Consider the following 18,330-nt stretch of genomic DNA (forward strand, 5'->3'; position numbering starts at 1 on the left):
CACCAGATTTGCAGAATGCATGGGTAGAAGCCATTAGTGCTATTATTCAGCTCCTTGGTGAACTAGGGGGTTAATCTGAGTTTTATGAGGGCAGACTCTTCCTCCCAAGTGGAGGAAGAGATAGATAGGGGACTTATCTCTGTGTCACCTGATCTTAGCACTAAATTGAGAAATAGAGGTGAAAGGGCTTGGCAGATTATCCTTCTCCTGTATTTTGCTTTCAGTATAAGTTCTGGGTTTTATTCTGTTGACAAGATAAAAAGCAAATGATTTGAAATAACTTCTTGAATCTGCCTTTCACTGTCTTCTTTGGATGCACTGAGAGGTGAACGATACCATCGCCAAGGGCTGGAAATCCTGCCTGGATAACTGCAGTCCTGTGCATAGCTCCTGGCAGAGCAGGCTGTAGCTTTTCCACAGGGAGAGGGATAACAAACCAGTCAGAGGGAAGTGGTTGTAATGAACCTAATCCCATTAAGCAAAGTATTAGCGGGACTGGAGATGCTGTTGATTGCTAGCACCTGCCTGGTGGCCTTCCCAGGAGACACCCCTGGGCTCTTTAAATTCCCTGGGAAAGGGTAGGGGCCTTTCTGCTGCTTGTCTCCTCTGAGGTAGGTGCAAAGTCATGAGTACTCTCCTCTTATTAAAATGCAGAGTATGTTTTTGTGTCCTGGTACTTGCTCTCTGACAGGTTCTCAGCAGACCTCAAGCTTGCTTCTGTAGGAGTTGTTGTGATTTGTAAGTTTACTTCCATAGTGTGATTTCTTTTGTTGTGTTTGGTCCCCAGGTGCGGGTTTTCAGTGAAAAGATTTAATTGTGTGTCTGGAGACTGTCCTCTTGCTCTAACAAAAATGCACAATTGTAACTTTCTGCTGGTCCAACCTTAAGTAGCTCAGATTTGTCAGATACTGCTGCTCTTGTTCCAGCATTTTTTCATGCTTTACCTGCCCTATTACACTTGGTTTGTGCCTATGGTGAGTGATTGCATCGTAGAAACCATAAACTCTGGAGGGAAGGTGTGGTCCCTGTAAAGACTCTCTGTACAGAGCCTTGGTTGTTTGCCCCAAAGCCCCCAAAGAGATTGTCTCCCCTAATGATAAAAATGAGGTCAAATATGCATTTCACTTGTGAATGGACTATTGGAAAATGCTTAAATACCTGCTTGGTAGCAATCTGTGATGAATGCGTGGCAGAGAGCATGGCAGGCTAGGTATGGAAAAGGTGCAGTGTTTTGTGATGGCTTTTCCTGGCAGGAGGTGGGAGTCCTGCCTGCCTCCTTTAGTCCTTGCACCCGTCCTCCTATGCCCTGACCTGAGATAGCAGGGAGGGAGTTTGTCCTGGATTAAAAAGTGATTAAGTTTTTACTTCTCCAAAGCCCTATACCCAACACACAGCTCTCCAGTGTGATTTGGGCAGTAAGGCGTTTCCATGTGCATTATTTTGGCTGGCAGGTACCTGGTTTGAATTGTTTTTTATACAGGCTTGTCAGTATAGTTTTTTTCTAGCAAGCTCTCACCCAGTGGAAAAATCTTGTAATAAAATAATATTTATTTAGTTGAAAAAATTTGAAAATGCTGTTGCTGAAATAAATGTCCCCTGTTGCTTTTCCATATATGTATATATTCAAATGGAGATGTGACCTTGGAGTTTCAAAGCTGATGCATCTCTGTGCAGCTAATAGAGCACACTTTTCTTCCACTGGGCAGGTATCTGTAAAAGAAGAGTTTTATGACAGTGTTTGAGCTTTGGGCACTAAACCCTTTTCCCTGTGTGTTAGTGAGCAGCTGCTGGTAAGTCGGCCAGCAGATGTGAGTCAAACCTGGAAGGTTCTCTGTGGGGTACAGGGCCTTCACTGCAAAATTCCACTTCTGTTACTGTCTGGGATAAGCTGCTCCTGCTGTGTCCCCCAGGTGATACTGAAATGGGTCTGCAACAAGCAGAGATGAGGAAGAGAAGGCAGACTCTGGCACCAAAGGTGGTTTCACAGCAGTTATTTGGTCTTGGGAAATTTTTCGGGGGGCCATTGGGGTTTTATATCTTGAGCTAAGGGGCCCTGCTATAAAAAAAGGAAGCTCTTTGTAATGTGGGCAGAGGGCAGAAGTAAAATCCCCTGCTTGGGTTTACTCTGTGTGGCAAACCTAGTCTTATTTTTCTTTTATCCACTCTGATCCCTGCCAGCTAGCCAGGAAGCTACCTGCTGCTGCTTCTAGTCAGCTCATGCTGGGATGATTGTTGGCTTAGCAGGATGCACATTAAGTGGCACTAAAAATAAATAGAAAATTGGGTTTTCTGGCTCTCTTTTTTGATTTTCCTCCTTTAAATGAAAGAAATTGTTAAGCTCTCAGGATTGTTAGAACAGAAACAAAACAAAGAAGCCCCTGCATTGCGAACACCTTCTGAAAGCAGGGCTACATGAGGAGGAGATGCCATCCCTGGTGGGTGCTGCAGTACAGGCATCTCCCAGATGAGCCATTACACTCCCACAAGGAGCTTGACAAAGTGCTGCCTCTTCCCCATGCAGAGACCATGAAGCTGCTCTTACAAGCACCTTCAGAAATAACATCTTTCCACTGAGGCTTCCCAAAGCCTAGGGTGGAACACACGAGTCAATTCTGAATGATCTATTGGAAGGAGACAAATGAGACCATCCTGAGTCCCTCTTTTCTTCCCCCAAATGTTGTAGCAGTATAGCAGTTGTGCCAGACTAAATGCTGACAGTCTTTAACATAATTTGTCTGTACTAAAGTTAATGCTGCACTTCATGTACTATATTTATACCCATCTATTCCCTTTCATGTCAGATAAGTTCTAGTGTGTGGGATGCATAAAGAGATTGACTGAAAAATAATTTTTAACCCTGTGAGTTCTACAGCTTCCTGCAAGTAGGGACGGTTGAGGTTATTTTCCTATCAGATGGTTATGGTGTGCTTTACTCTTTTTTACTTGACTCTTTATTGTGTTGTGCTATTATAAAACTATGGTGTGGAAGTTGCAAAAACCTTGGTTGTGAGGTTTATATGCCACGCAGCAATGCAAAACTTAGAATATTGTGAGGGCTGCCTGGAACTTCGCTTAAGAAGTGACTTGGGAAACCCTCCCAGCTGTGAAGGAGGTTTACCCCTAGGCTGTAGCACTTAACTGCTGTGTCCCTCTTACTAAAAGGAGGCTCCTACTAAACCTTCCCTGAGAGGAAGCCTGGAGTCTTGGTGTGATTGAAGTCCAGGAGACATTCCTATCCATCCTTGGGAGGTAGGAGCTGGATGAAGTTTTTCTTCTCTGGTGGGTGAATTATAGTGTGGAGGTGCCTCTTCAAGAGTTCCCTTTCCTGCCTGTATAGAGAAGCTGGTGTGAAGACTCAGCATTGTCCTAGCTTCTCCTATGAAAGGTGTTTGTCATCGTCTCTTTTCAGAGGGTGAGACAAATGCTAAACACCTCTACAATTTTATTTATATGTGTATGTATTCATGTTGTTGTCAGGTGTTTCTTTAGCTTTATGCTATATACAGTAAAGGGCAGCAGGAGAGTCAGGATTGACAGGGTTTATATCTATAGATCTGCTCTCAAGCAGACAAGGACCAGATTTGAGTCATTGCCTGGCTTTAATTTCTCCAGACCAAGTTCTACTTTAACGTCCCCCTGAACCTAAAGCAAATCCCTTCTCATTTGCCTGCCTTGGTAAGTGCTGAGCACAGACGCTCAGCTGCTGTAAATAATGTTGGCTCTGACGTCAGGGCTGTTACAACAATTGACATCAGCTGAAGACATGTCTGTGCCTAAGCATAACCTACAGGTATTACAGCATGATTTACAGAGGCTCTTAGCAGTGTAAACCATATGTTTTATAGCTGCTGAGAAGGAGAAGAAAGTATTTGACAACAAGCAAAGGCATATTTAGTAGCATTTTTATTTAGATGAAATTGCCCAGTTAGGGGTTTTTAGGAAATACATTTGCTGTGCTACACAGCACCACATAGTTCAAGCACATAGTACCCCAGGCATTCAATTTATCGTAATCTATCATGTTAACTTGGCTAATTTGACACTGAGTCCTGCAGAAATGCTCTCAGACAGTTCTGCATTGTCTGCTAATCTCCATGACATGCGAGCCTGTGGGAAGGACCCTAAAGAAAAGCAGACTTTGGTGCTTTGGATTTGAGGGAAGGGAAAAGAATAGATCTCAGTCATTCATAGAATCATAGAATATTCGGAGTTGAAAGGGACCCACAAGGATCATCAAGGTCCAGCTCCTGGCCCTTCACACGACAGCCCCAAGAGTACTGTCCAAACACTTTTTGAGTTCTGTCAGGCTTGGTGCTGTGACCACTGCTGTGGGGAACCTGTTCCAGTGCCCATCCACCCTCTGGGTGAAGAACCTTTTCCTGATATCCAACCTAAACCTCCCCTGCCACAGCTTCATACCATTCTCTCAGGTCCTGTCACTGGCCACCAGAGAGAAGAGTATTCATTATATTCATTATGCTGTAATATGATATAAATAATAAGTACAATATAGCGTATTATTATTATATTAATTCATTAGTATTTCTTGTAATTCACTTAATCTTTGGAAACAGCTGTACTGAAATACTGTTCCTCCCATGGTGTGAGTAAATGACAGCAAATTTCAACTAAATGTGCCTTGAAGGAGGGGTGACTCTCTGAAGTCTTGCTGTGGAAGAGCTGGATAATGAACTGAAATGTGACTGAGAGGCACCAAGGACAGAGAAGGGGGTATCTCCTGGAGAGAAAGGATTCTGCTTAAAGGTCTGAAGCCCCTCTCTGTGCAGCTCCTTGCTGAGCAGAAACAGGCAACTGAAGCAATGCTGTTGAGTCTCTTGCAGCCCCCAGCAGTGACTTCAACATTTCCCAGTACTTGAGAACTGATCTGGAGACTGTGTTAGTGCTAGGAAGCCAGGGGAAATGCTGCCTGCCCAAACTGCTAATCCTGCACATGCAACCAGGCTGACCTTGGCTTGTGTCAGCAGGGTTCCTGCATCCTCTTGAGTTGCAATTCCTCATAGTTTGTTTAAAAGAGAGTGCTAACCCAGCCTGGACTGTGCAGGGGCAGATCTGGGAAAGAGAAAATGAGAAAATAGAGAGGTGCCATCAGAATGGGTGTCTTTCCTGTGGTACAGCAGCCACGAGTCGAGGTATAGATGCTGATCAAGAAGGAATATCATCTCCAGCACAGCGAGGGCTGTGTGTCCTGGTCTCTCCCTGAACTGGAGTTGCTTTTGTCATTAGGTAACCCCTGACAATATATTGTGACAGTGCAGAAGTGAAAGGGGATGTGTAGTTAGGCTTTACCTTTGTAAGTCTCAATTGTTGATCTCTATGAGCTAAACATTCAAGGACAGAAAGGTACGTAAGGAAAAGAATCCTCTTTAATTAGACTGCTCGAGCTTGGATATCTTCATTGTTAAACATTTGCTAAGACAGCTGAGGAGCCAAAGGGGATTATTTTGTCTATTATTAACTAGCTGCTGAACATTTCCTAATTGATACTATATTGTCTCTTTCGTTAATAAACATTACCAGAGTTTATGCAAAATTAGCACTTGCAAGTATTGCCTGTTTAAATGGACTCCTAAGTACAGATTATTGCCAATTTGCTTTTGGAAGTTTAAGTAGTAAACCTGGAGTGTCTTACAGCCACTGACTTCTGGCAAACAAATTGATGTCACCTTGTTTCTCTTGGATGGTCTATCCACAACAAAATCCAATATGTAGTCATGTCCATTTGGTATATTAAAACACAAATGGTTTTACAGTGACATGGAAAACTTCTGACAAAACCCAGGGTTGTAACATCCAGATCTGTACTTAGAAGGGTGTCTTTGAGGCAGAATTTGTGGGACCTTTTATTTCTAAAATTTCACTTGTGAATATGCACAAAAATCCAAAAAACCCACTTTTTATTTGTAAAAGAGCCAGTGTTTCATGACTGGATGTGAGATCTAAGCAGAAAAGTGAATGGAGCCAGGGATAAATACTGAAGCAATGATACTGGAGGCATGTGTCCCTGTAAGAAATCCCTCTCTGCGCTGGATGTACGTGCAGAAGCTGTGCAATGCCCTGGTTTTACATTGCCTGTGATAACAGAGCAAACAAAATTTGTCATAATCAGCAGGTGACTCGTACCTGGCAACTTCACATCAGGGCTTGCTCACAATTTACCTCGTCAGAAGCACAGGTCTGCTGATGCATCCCTGCTCTCCTGCCTGGAGGTCAGGCTAAAGGATCCAGGGACCATAGCCTGCTTTTGGGGCAGTTTCTGTCCCTGTTTCAGGTGATGTTGGCAAGGAAAGCAGAACAATTACTTGGAGCACAGCAGAATTACTCCTTGGTTGACAATAGAGTGAGTTATTTGGCTGGGGGTCCATTTATAGAGCTGGATTGAGGGGCAGTGCCAAGGAAATTGGAGCGTGCCTTCTGGGGTGTGTTTTCAGCCTGTAAACTAATGGGTTTGTTTATATGGTTGAAATACAAGGTTCCCAGGTAAGCATCTTCGGGGACAGAGGTGTGCAATTTGAATCATGTAGACATAGCAGAAAGGTTGTGTGACACTGTGTGTTTGAAAAACAACCAAACACCCAAATTCACCCACACAGGTTCCAGGTGTATGTCATAATTCTAGGTATTTTATTAAAAGTGTCTAATATTTTCTCCTGCATTTAAGACAGTGTATATATAAACAGACAAAAAGAAACAAAACTAAGGTTGCACTGATGAAGCCAATTCTGGAATTTCCTTGCTTTTGAGACCTCAGCTACCTGAACACTAGGTGTGTTGCTTTGGGTTTGGTTTTATTGTGAAGTTTTAGAGGCTTCTGGAAACACAAACACAATATATCTTGTAGAAACTGTTCTGTTTCTTGTGATGTTCCTAAGTGTGGAAGATATACTGCGGGAGGCTGTCATGTGAGCCACCTGTGGCAGGGTGCCATAGATGTCAGCCAGCCACCAGATCAGAATGAAACATTGATTTACTATTTCTCTCCTGCCAGAAAATAATAGTCCCCGTTGTGACCTCAGGCGCCTGTTGCACTGAAGTTGTAGACTTTTACGCTCTCACCTTCCTGCTTATTCTTGCTCTTTCTGCAGTCAGCTCCTGGTTCCAGCTGATATTCCCACAGACACTCAGCTCTTGTTTCTAACATCCCCACATCTGCATAGGGACCTGCGTTGAGGAGAATGTGCAGAATATTCTCCCTGTTCTGAATCAAGTCCCCCTCCAGCACACAGGAGCAGTGCTTGCAGGATAAATCGTGCTCGTCCCTGGAATCTTGTCTTGGGGAAGGTTGTTTGTGTGCAGCAGGGGTGGCACAGAGGAGTGATGTGCAAGGGGAGCAGGGTCAGCCCGGCTGGCAGATCCCTGCCACCACTGAGCTCCACCAGGCTTTCAGCTTTCTCTCAAAGTCTACTGGTTTCTCAGTGGATGACTAAAATGCGCTTTGGTTTTCTTCATGTGGGCATCAGATTCTTTCTGTAAACTCACACTGAGGAATCTCTGTGATTTCTGCTGCTGTCTTCAAAAATAGAAATTCAGAGCAAGCCAGAATAGCTGACAATATTCTTTCATGCTGCTAGATGGTCTGGCCAGACCCGACTCGAATCCTGTATCCTGTTGTCTCACCACACACTCCGCTGTCTCTCACCCTTGAAATAACTTCAAATTCGGAAGTGGCACCTGAGTTCCCACTTCAGAGAGTGGGCAGTGACTAGTTTTGAAGCAAAACAGGTGAGAGGTGCTGCATGGTCTGTCAGGGTGAAACCAGTCAAGAAGAAAAAATAGTGGATAAAAAAAGTGGGAAGAGGTGTGCAGGCTTTCAGAAAGATCAGCAGATAACTTGAGTATGTTTTGCATTATTTAAGATATCATCTGGCAATTGTAGTTTGCCCTTAGAACAGCCCATTAAACAAGAGGTTTTTATTTTTGTAGTATACCACAAAGGTAAAACTTGTGTGGAAACCTTGTTGACATATATTTAGAATAAAGAACTTCTGTCTTAGTGCCAAATGAAATCATTGGGAGATTAAATTTCTTCTTTACTGTAGAGAAATACATCTTGCATACACCTGTTAGTGGCAAATTTTGGCAGCTGTTGTCTAATAAGTAAATTTATCTGCTGCTGTTCTATTTTGAGACTTGTTAATTTAGAAAAATGTTGAAAAGGAAGGTGTGAGGAATGCTGCCTTCCTCTGAGACACAAATATGCATGGCTAAATTGAAGACAAGTTCATGTAAAATGCCTCTGTTATCCAAATGCCACATTTAGGTTATTATACTTTTACAAATATTGCAGTGGCAGAACAGCTGTAAGAAAGTGATACAGGGAGAATGCTAAACAAGAGAAATGATGTCTGTACCCTGCAGTTGCTGTGCATTGGGAAAACAGATGTATGTGCCAGGGGAGCACCCAGGAGCTGGAGGCAGCTCCAAGGAAAGGCTGCCCTGAGAGAAACCAAAGCTACTGCTGGGCCCCTGTGAGGACTTTGAAGATGGAATATATTTATATTGTAGGTAGAGGTGAAATCTGCATTCCACAGAGTTCAGCCGTGAAACTTATGCTAGATCAGTGGCACCAAAAAGGGGAGGAAGTAAGTTCTTCCACAACTTGAATCTCCCAACAGTGGCCTGGCAGGATTTTAAAATAGAAATAAAGGAATTAAAGGCAGACTTGCAAGGATCAAGGAAACTCTCTGCTTTGCAAATAGTACCTGGTGGTGGAACAGGAGCAGGAACCAAGGCAGGGAAAGAGCAGAGCAACTTTGTTAACATCAGAAAGAAAATAATGGCTTCTGAATGCAAATCCTAAGGACCAAAGTTCTGTGGTCCACCCCCTTGACCAGATGATGTATTGTAATAAAATAATGGCTCTGCCAGCAGATGATGCAAGTTAAGCAACATTTCCAATGCCAGCAATCTATGTAAAGAGAAATTATTCAAATGCAGGAGAAGAGTGAAAATTAAATAGCTGGAGATGGAGCAGTCAGAGTGCACCAAGGATGGAGAACAGCTAAAGATAATTAAATTACATAGAAATAAATTAGTTACCATAATGGTCAGATTAGGAAATAAAACACAGAAGGATAATCCTGCCAAGCTTTTGAGTAGAGCAGCAGAACTGGAACTTAACTGAACTGACAAATGAGATTTATAGCTCTTGCCTAAATTTACAAACAGCTATGAGTATTCAAATTTTGCTGTCACATCTGAAAGCAATCAAAACTCATCCTGCCTGGACCTTGTTAAAATCCTAAATTTAGTTATTTTCTATAAGGTTTTGAGGCAATCTTAGTTGATGACTTTGACTGAAATTGTTGGACCTGATGGATTTTGGAATCCACTTTGCATCTCAGGCAAATTTACACTCAAAAGTTAGTGCTATGAATATGAGAAATAAAAACTTACTTATCACAACACCTGTGAGCCAGATTGGTGTTACTTGCATGGCTTCAGTAACAAGGTCTTATACAGTGCCATGGCTGTGACCTAATTTGGCTACTTTGTGCCTGTAAACAAACCACAAACAAAGCAGCAGCGAGATAAACAGCAGAGAGATTATCTTCTTTTAGCACTTGCTGAAATCACCTGAATGAATGAACTGCTGCAATTCATCTTCCAGTGGTCATTTGTCCGTGCCCCTTCCCTTGGAGGCGTTTTTGCCGTGGCCAGAGGGGATGGCTGTGCCTGCTGAAGGGCAGCTAGGCTGAAGCAGCTCAGCAGGTGTCTGGTGTGCCCTGTGAATGTCGTGCAGTGCTGCTACCAGGGCGTGGACTGGCACCCAAGGGTGCCTGTTCCATCGTGGTTCCTGCAGCCACGCGGCTCACAGTGGGGAGGAGGGGCAGGGTGCTCCCTTTTTGTGGAGCTGGAGGGATCCCTGTTTCCCGGGCACAGAGGAGGGCTGGGACTGTCCTGCCTGCTTGGGGCAGAGGATAAGCTGTGGTCACCCCAGGCTTTGCTCAGCCTGTAGCCCTGCTCTAGACCATCCCATGGGAGTGGGTGGCTCTGGGAGAGCTCCCATGGGGTGATCTGTAGTGGATCATTGTCATCTCCAGCTTTTCATAGGTGGCAGTGCTGAATTGCTTGCCAGATAAATGTGGGGGAGGCTGAATTAGCAGGGCGATGAGGGGATAGACAGGGTCCTCAGAGCATGCAGGACTAGGGTACCTGCACCCCTCCGGCAGCAGCACCCCCAGCTGGGATGTGCAATGTGGCACAGGAGCCTGCTGAGTTATAGTTCAGCTCCTCAGATGGACATGAACACCTAAGAAAGCATAGAGCAGGTTCTTTCTCTTTTACTAATTTAATTTCAGAACTGTATTGACCTTTCAGTGTGGTTCTATTAGCATCCCTGCTCCTACAGTTTGAAGCTCCTTTCTAGGCTGCTCCATGTGCTGATCAGTCTGTCTTTCATGGTGACTTTGAGCTGACTGGAAGCAAATCATTCTTTTCTTTTTTTTCTTATTTTATTTTTAATAGTAAGACTCTGTGAGCTACATTTTGACCTTGCAGGGGAGAAAGTACGAAGCAGTAGTAGCAACTGATGTATGGGAAAAATCTGGATATTAATAAATACATCAGTCCCAATGAGGCTAGAGCAACACAAAGAGATTGATGTTTTTTCTCAGGTCACAGTTTTGCCTCTGGCAGTATTAGCATGGATGCCATTTATTCATCAGTGTGATTTTGTTTACAAAGGCAGATGTATTCCTACCTTCTTTATTATGTTTTGAGCTTTTTTTTTTTTTTTTCTCTCAGCTTAGAACTTGAGGGCTGATAATTGTACAGTGAGGCTGCTGGTACTTGTTCATTTTCCAGGGGGGATCAAGAAATGAAGACCCTTTGATTTTCACAGTAATGAAGTAGGATGGCCCAAAATGGTACAAGTATAGAAAGGATTAGCTTGGCCTTTTCGGCCATTCATGCTTGGCATCATAGAAACACTGCACAACTATTCATGATTTTCTGTATGCTTTCTATTTTCCTTGTTGTCATGAATCAAGTGAGAATGAATGCCCTGCATTCATTATGAAAATCATTTTGATGGTTAGGGTAATGGGGATGCTCAATGTTATGAGGTAACAGTCTTTTTAGAATACTTTAAATAACATATTTAAGCAAACAGTTGGGCAGTCAGCACCTCCCACAGATATGAAATTATTTCTGGCTTCCAAGAGGGGAGAAAGTTTAATAATTTTACTTCTTTCATGATTTGTATTTATTGAAGTAGTTAACATTTGTCTTCTCATTGAAATTACTGACTTTTTTAAGACTCTGGCTTTAAAAAAAAATGACAAAAAGAACAAAACCAACCAAGGCTCAGAATATGTTCTGCTGACAGAAAAAAGAATGGTGTGAAAGAAAGTCTTTTAAATCACTTTTCAATAAATGCAAAATAAAGGCCAATTTTACCGAGCTAGGACATAAATGACAGTTGAAGCAAGCCAAGACATTGGCTGTAATGACATCTCCACTGCAGCTGGCCCATCATCACAAATGGTTTTAGTGGGCTGTGTTTCCAGCTTTGGAGCTCTCAATTCACCCGAGCTGATGCTGCCTGTGCATATGTTAAGGAAACAGTGTTGATGTTTCAGCATTCACCCTCCAGATAGGCTTCCCATGATCCATCTTCGCGAGGGCTTGGTCCTTCCTAGGCAGCTTCTGGATCCTCCTCACCGTTGGTGGGTGCACACCACTTCCAGGTTAATTTTGCAGCCTTTGTGATGCATTCTCCTTTCCCAGCCATGCAATCCTCAGGTAACAAGAGGTTGGATGCACCTGCAGCCCCTCCATGTGCTGCACCGGAGCCGCTGCTGTGCCAGGAGCAGCATGCATCGTGGCAGATGGGTTGCAGCAAGTGAGTCAGAGCTGTTGCATAAGCTGCAAGGGGGTAAACTTGGCCTACCAGGAACATTCCCAAATCAGAAGTGTTTCCCCCCCCCGGCTCCAAAAATCCTAAGCAGAAAAGATCCAAAGATTGCACACGTCTCGGGTTGGTTTTGGTATTTTGGGATGCACATAGTTTGCAGTTCCAGGATGATCCATAATCTCCAGGGCCAGGAATGCAATTAAAAGGAAAGATGTGTTTGTATGTGTGGGTGGGCGTGTAATATTCTCAGGCTTGTGGCCTTGAGAGGAAACAGTAAATAGCATATGAAACTCCATAAAATGGTAAGCGTTGGCAGCTTTGTTCCTCAAGGATTATGCACCAGCCTAAAGTAAAACTGTGTTACCTAATAGGATAGACAGGATCTTGGCAAAGATGAGACTGGCAGGTATTATGCATGGGCAGAGCGTGGTCAACCTCATGTTTGGTATGATTAAAGCTTTTTGCTAGAAAATGTGTGATGAGACGTTTTCAGCAGGGAATTCTCTTTGTTATTTGCAGGGATTATAAAAAAATGGAAGCTGTTTTCCAAAACCACTAAGGAGCAAATACTACTTTTCTTCAACTGCACAAGCTCTGCCCTCCCACAAGGTAGTAGATAAACTGGAGTTGAATATATAAATCTACTCTACTCAGGAACCAGCTACACCAATAAATCAGTATTTTCTTGCTACGCATGTAATATATAAATGGCACATTCACAGATGTCAAATAAGTTTCCCTAACTAAGGAAACTGTTCAACGCACTTCAGATCTTCGTAGCAACGCTTAAAGTACCACCCTAATAGCATCAGTGGAGTAGAAACTGTTTAGCAGAATAGCACAGACTTTATATAGGGTCTTCCGTAGGCTGATATTTTTAGTCTTCAGACTTCAGTTATTCTAGCTGAATTAGTAGAGCCTTTCAGAATATCTGTTTTATTTGAAACCTGCAATCTTGATAGCAGCTTTTCAGCTAGTTCTTTGTCTTATTGTAAACCTTACCTGTTTCCTTCATACAGCAAATACAGAGGGAAGATAAAACATACAGGTTTTGGCCACGCTCTCATAAATTCACGAAACATGGGATTTCTTGCTGTGAGAAAAACAGCTAAATGATTGCTGCTTTATCTAGTAAAAAGAATGTGTCCTTCCCAACAGAGATGATAATTCTTACTGACCTGAATGCTTATAGATTTTACCCCTAAATATCTGACTTTCAGTAAAGCTCAGATCATACTTCAGCATTTAAATGAAACTCTCATGGCTTCCAGCTGCTCTTTCCAAGGACTAGATGCCCAGATGACTATACCACACACACATACCTTGGTGTCTAAATTGGGATATTTAGGTGCTGGGCTCATTCAAAGATGAAGATCTTTGAAAGAATAGTGCTAAGTTGCACTTGGAGAGTTGCTGGAAAGCCTGATGCTAACTATAAAATGAAGTGGCAGCTTTTTAATGCTGCCATTTTAGAGAGTGAGTATCTACAATTAGCCCCTGAAATTCTTATTTGGATACTCTGCTTTAAATCACATGCATATAGCTGCAGATGGAGATACCACACTCTCACATGCCCATTTTAGATTAACATGGTATAAAAGCCAGCATGGCTAATACCAGCTATCACTAAGTAATAAGCTATTTCCTCTAAATTGCTGCAGAACTGCTGCATTGAGAGGTGGATATGAGCACTGGGAGAGAATGCACTGATTCTTTTGCGCTATTAAGTGAATGATAAAAAAATTATTTGAAAAACCAAATCCTGGTGCACCAGGTTTTTGGTGTAAAAACTCTCCTTTTGATGGAAATGACAAGATCTTGAGCGGTAAAGGCACAGCTGGTGCTCACATCTGGGCTAGGAAAAAATGGCCAGTGATGAAGGGTTGCAACAGAAATTGAGGGTCTTCCAAGGAGAAAAGGTAGAATATTTAGTGTTGTGGAAAGCCTCTTGTATGTATAATTGGGCCTCTTCACTGTGGAGGAAGAGTAGAAAATAAGGGGACATTAGGATGGTACGCAGCAGCTCTGTTGTTCTGTAAGCATCGAGGACAGGGATATAAACCTTTTAGCATGGGACCTCCTGGCTTAAATGGAGAGCTTTTTAACAGACTCCGTGCTCTTGTGTAACTGCCTGTGAGGATTTTTGCCTAAAGGGGCTGGTTTTGGTCAGTGCTGAGGACAAGGTAGCTGACTGCATGACTCCTGCTCCCAGACATGTTAGCAGCTTGTGTGGTCACTCTGTGGCCCTGACTGTCAAATAATCAAGTAGGGACTCAGTGTGAGATCTCTTCAGCTTAGCCCTTCACTTCTGCTTCTGAAAAGAGCTGAGCTCCAGGTCAGCACTGAAAAAATCTGGAGTAGATAAAAGTCAGTGAGTAAGAGTGAAAAGAAAGAGAAAATGGCTATTTATAATAGTCTAATAGCTTTGTTGATTTTTTGGGGTATGTCTAAAGACCTATTTGGATCTTTTGTGATGAGACATGTGCTTAGCTTGGAGAAGGAGGCAATTATACTGTGAGAAAACTCAGCAGAGCATATATGTTTGATGTGATCTGCATAATAACATAAATCTAGTGTCTATGTGAAGATGATTTCAGCTGTCTCATACAGAAAGGCAGCTGGATTTTGGGACGAGGCTACCCACTGCCAGGAGAAAAATGCTTGAATGTTCAATACCTTTGATTCACGGGCTTTAGGAGGTGAGAATCATACTGTCACAGCATGTGCCTGGGAAGCATGTTAAATTTCCTACGCCTTGTCCTCTCCCCCTCTCTCACAGTCTGCTTCTAAATTGAACTTTCTGCAGATGAAACTTTAACTTTGTTTCTGATACATCTACATAAATCCCGTTTTCCATTTTGACAGGAATTTTACTGAAGAAAGGAGGAAAAAAAAAAAAGGGGGGGGTTTTTTCCCCCCTTGTCTCTGCAGCGCTGACGGTTTTGTGCTTGTCCTTTCTTGAAATATCTAAGTTAATTTTATAGCTATTGAGGAGCACAGTGTAAACGCAGCTTTATAACCCTTAACCACAACACAACACCCTCCTCCCTGGAATCTCCGCCTCCTGTACCTATTCTTGCAAACCGCCTGGAGCAACGTTTCTGCCTCGTAAATCTGAGCCTTTAAGAGGGGCAGCATTGCATGCACTGCTCTTGCTGAAGTAGTCTATCTGGCTGATTTTTCTGATAATGCCTTTTTGATGTGTTGCTGGTAAATGGCTTTATTTGTAAGAGATTACGATCACGGCAAAAAACCCTGATAGTAACAAAAATAACCAATACGGGCAATGCTGGATTTTCCACTCATTTGTAGTTTACCTTTAGCCTCCAGTTAAGCTTGTTGCCAATTATTTTTTTGGCACCTTCTATACACAGACCACAGAGGGTTTTGTTCTTCCTCTGTCTAAAGTCCCACACCATCAATTAGTACAGGAATACGAGTTCCTCCATGGCATTTGAATCCAAGCAAACCTAAACCAAGCAATGTTTTGCTAATCTTTACATGCACCTGCAGAGGAACAGAGGCTGCACCTGTGGGGGAAAAAAGTTACCAGTAGCTTTTCATGTGCAAAGCTCTTAAATGTAGCAATTACACAAGGCAAATTATGAGGGGGTGTGGTTTATTGGTGACTGCTTTTATTGTACCTTATCATATGCAGAAAATGAATCATCTGATACAGAAATGGCTCTTTAGGGATCCACATATGCACCTGAGCCTAGATCTGCATTTAAAAGACAGGAAAGAGATCTCTTGGAATGTAGCTGGAGGAATAATATTGCAAATCTATGCAGTTTTGACAGGTAATTAATTAAAAAAAAAAAATCCATATTTAGGTACTTAGGTGCTAGGCACCAAGAAAGAATTCTGCCTTTTCTGTATAGTAACTCTTAGAGCTGTACATTTTTAACACATCTAAAAATCAGGCTGCTGATGTTGATGCCTGTGTTTATTTCCAGAGTCTGTGTAGTTGGACGTGCTGTAGCATAATGGTGGAAGCCCTTTCCCTTCAGAGAAAGAAACAGCAGTTGTGCAGTGGCAACAGCAATGGGCAGGTCTGTGCTGGCACATGGATTCACGTTGTCACGTGTGTGTGGCAAAAATGCTGTCAGAACCTTTGAGAAGTCCTGATCCAGCTGAAAACTGGAGGCCCAGCTGTGTCCCTGTGTGTTTAATGCACAATTTCAGAGTTTTCTGGCACAGAGAAGCTTGCTTTTCAAAGTAGGCTAATTAATCACAGCCACAAGAGAGCAGAAATGGCCATTTGGGGTTAATGAGAGTGTGACAGCAGTGAAGTTGTGCAAGTGTGTTGGTGCAAACTGGCCCTAGGAGGGGTGCTGTGATTGTAAAAATCCCTCACTATGCATATTGCATAATTGTATGAACAGAATATTGCCTGGTGTGTCCCTTTAATTTCACACTGGGGAAAAACAGGGTTTTTTAATCAGTACTTTTGGAATATTAGTATCATCAACAGTTTATTTTTCCCTTTCAATCATGGTACCAGTTATTCATGACTCTGTCCTTTAGCTCGTCATTCTCCTGTATAACCTGTTGCTCAGGATTATAGCATTTTTTTCGCTGCCCATGAGATGCTCTCTCGTGTCAGTGTGTGCACAGCGCCAGCGTAGCTGTGCTCATCAGTCAGCTCGGAAGTTTTGGCAGCAGAGTTTAATGACAAGCACGATGCTCACATCTAAAGGGATGGTGGTTGTCTTAGAGATAGCTGCAGCTCATTTTGAAACAGGAACAGTGGCTTCTGTCTGCCTGCATAGGAGATCCTGGAATTCCAGGCATGAGAAGACACCGTTTGGAGAACACTTTCCTCTGCTTGCCTCCACATTTTCCTGAATTATTTTCACCCAGTTCAGGGGAGGTTCTCATTTAGAAAGTTTTGTGGCATTGATCTGTGGCTGCTCTGTTGTCTTCTATACAGTCTGCCTTTGCCACACTGACAGTGTACTCACACATTGACTTTCATCTCCAGCCAAGCCAAACTGAAAGATTAGGACTTGAAAATGCTTTGTGCCATGTCGCTGGGCTTTATTAAGAGCATGAATGAGGTTAGGATAAGGTTCTGCTCCACTCTTGCTGACTTGTCTCCTTAAGATATATCCAGACTTCCAACTGAGCTGTGTGTTTTCACGTCTCCTTGCTCTGTGCTGTGCTCTATCTCTGTCATTAACAGCTCCATTTCTGCTGCATTTCACAATGTTTGAACAGAGGTGACATCCAAACCTCTTACTCCCATCCTTGCTAGAAGATGACAGGAGACCAGAAAGAAAAACAGTTGAGAGGGAAAATATCCCAAATTATACTCCTGTTCATAGTGTTGGAGTGTGAGAAGGAAAGGCAGAGAATGCAGCACAGTCATCTACAAATCATTTTGTCACTCAGAGATTGAATAACTTAATGACAAAGTTATTCCTGCCAAGTTCTGATGGCTTCTTACCTTCATAACATCTGCACTAATTAGTAACTTCACTTGGAAGCTGCTTGTGCAGGGTATTGTTCTGCCGTCAGTCATCAGACGGTGATACCTTGCTGGATGAGAGAAGGAGCCTCCTGCTCTGCAGTTTGTTCAGTGATCGAGTTAAATGTGTGTCTGTGGTGCTTGGTACACAGATCAGGCACATCAGTTATGAGTCCTTTGGGTGGCCACGGGATTGTCATGCACTCATAGCACTGAGCAAGTGCCATAAAGACAAATGTGACTGGAAGATGTGTCAGGAGAAGCATTTCCAACCCGCAGTATCTGGAGTATCATGTGAAGCTTGTTAGGAGTGTTCGTTAAAAATGCATTCATGATGCAAAAGATAAGAAGAGCTTGTGGGAATGGAGAACCTTTAGTAGGAGAGTAAAAATGCTTTCCCTGTTTCACACAGCAAAGCAAGACCTGAGGAGCAGCATGAGTGGGAGAAGGAACACTTATTTAAGGAAAATTCTGTCTCAAACCCTGTGGGACAGCCTGCAGCTGGATTAGTAAAGGGGGGGAAAAAAGCTGAAGTCTCTGTAAGAAAACTGATGGATTCATTCAAGTGTTTGCATGACGTGGTGCCTGCAATGATATAACTTTGATCTCAGTAACCTGGGAGGTTGTTTCTAGTCCCATCTTGTTCTGACTGCCCACAAAGCAGTGCAGGGGTCACCAGTATGGTGGTATTACGCAGTTCTTTTTTCCAGCTAACATCTAGATGAAAAAGAGAGTTGTTACTTTAGTGTTTTGTTTGGCATCATTTTTCTTTTTTTTTTTTTTTTTTTTTCCCCTCCTTCTGTCATTCATAACTTTCCTGTTCACTGCTGGTTTTTGTCCCCACTTCCCCTTTATTATCCAGTGTAGCCATAGAACCTCACTGGGCTACTTTGTCTGGTAATTCCAAATTTTTAACAGCAATTTTAACATATTATAGTTAGTCTTAGATTGACACTTGCTACCCGATTTGAAAATTTTGTTTAGT

General features: G+C 42.8%; 1 protein-coding gene across 1 annotated transcript in view; it reads left to right on the plus strand.

The window, feature by feature from the left end:
* Positions 1-267: 267 nt before the first annotated feature.
* The window catches only part of FSHR (follicle stimulating hormone receptor), a 216,194-nt gene continuing 198,131 nt past the window's right edge, over positions 268-18,330 (plus strand). Inside the window, exon 1 of the mRNA XM_048298952.1 lies at positions 268-611. The gene's annotated coding sequence lies outside the window, so the exon portion shown is untranslated. The remainder of the gene's footprint in view (positions 612-18,330) is intronic.

The sequence above is a fragment of the Corvus hawaiiensis genome, chromosome 3 (genome assembly GCF_020740725.1).
Source record: "Corvus hawaiiensis isolate bCorHaw1 chromosome 3, bCorHaw1.pri.cur, whole genome shotgun sequence".
In the NCBI taxonomy this organism is placed as follows: Eukaryota; Metazoa; Chordata; class Aves; order Passeriformes; family Corvidae; genus Corvus; species Corvus hawaiiensis.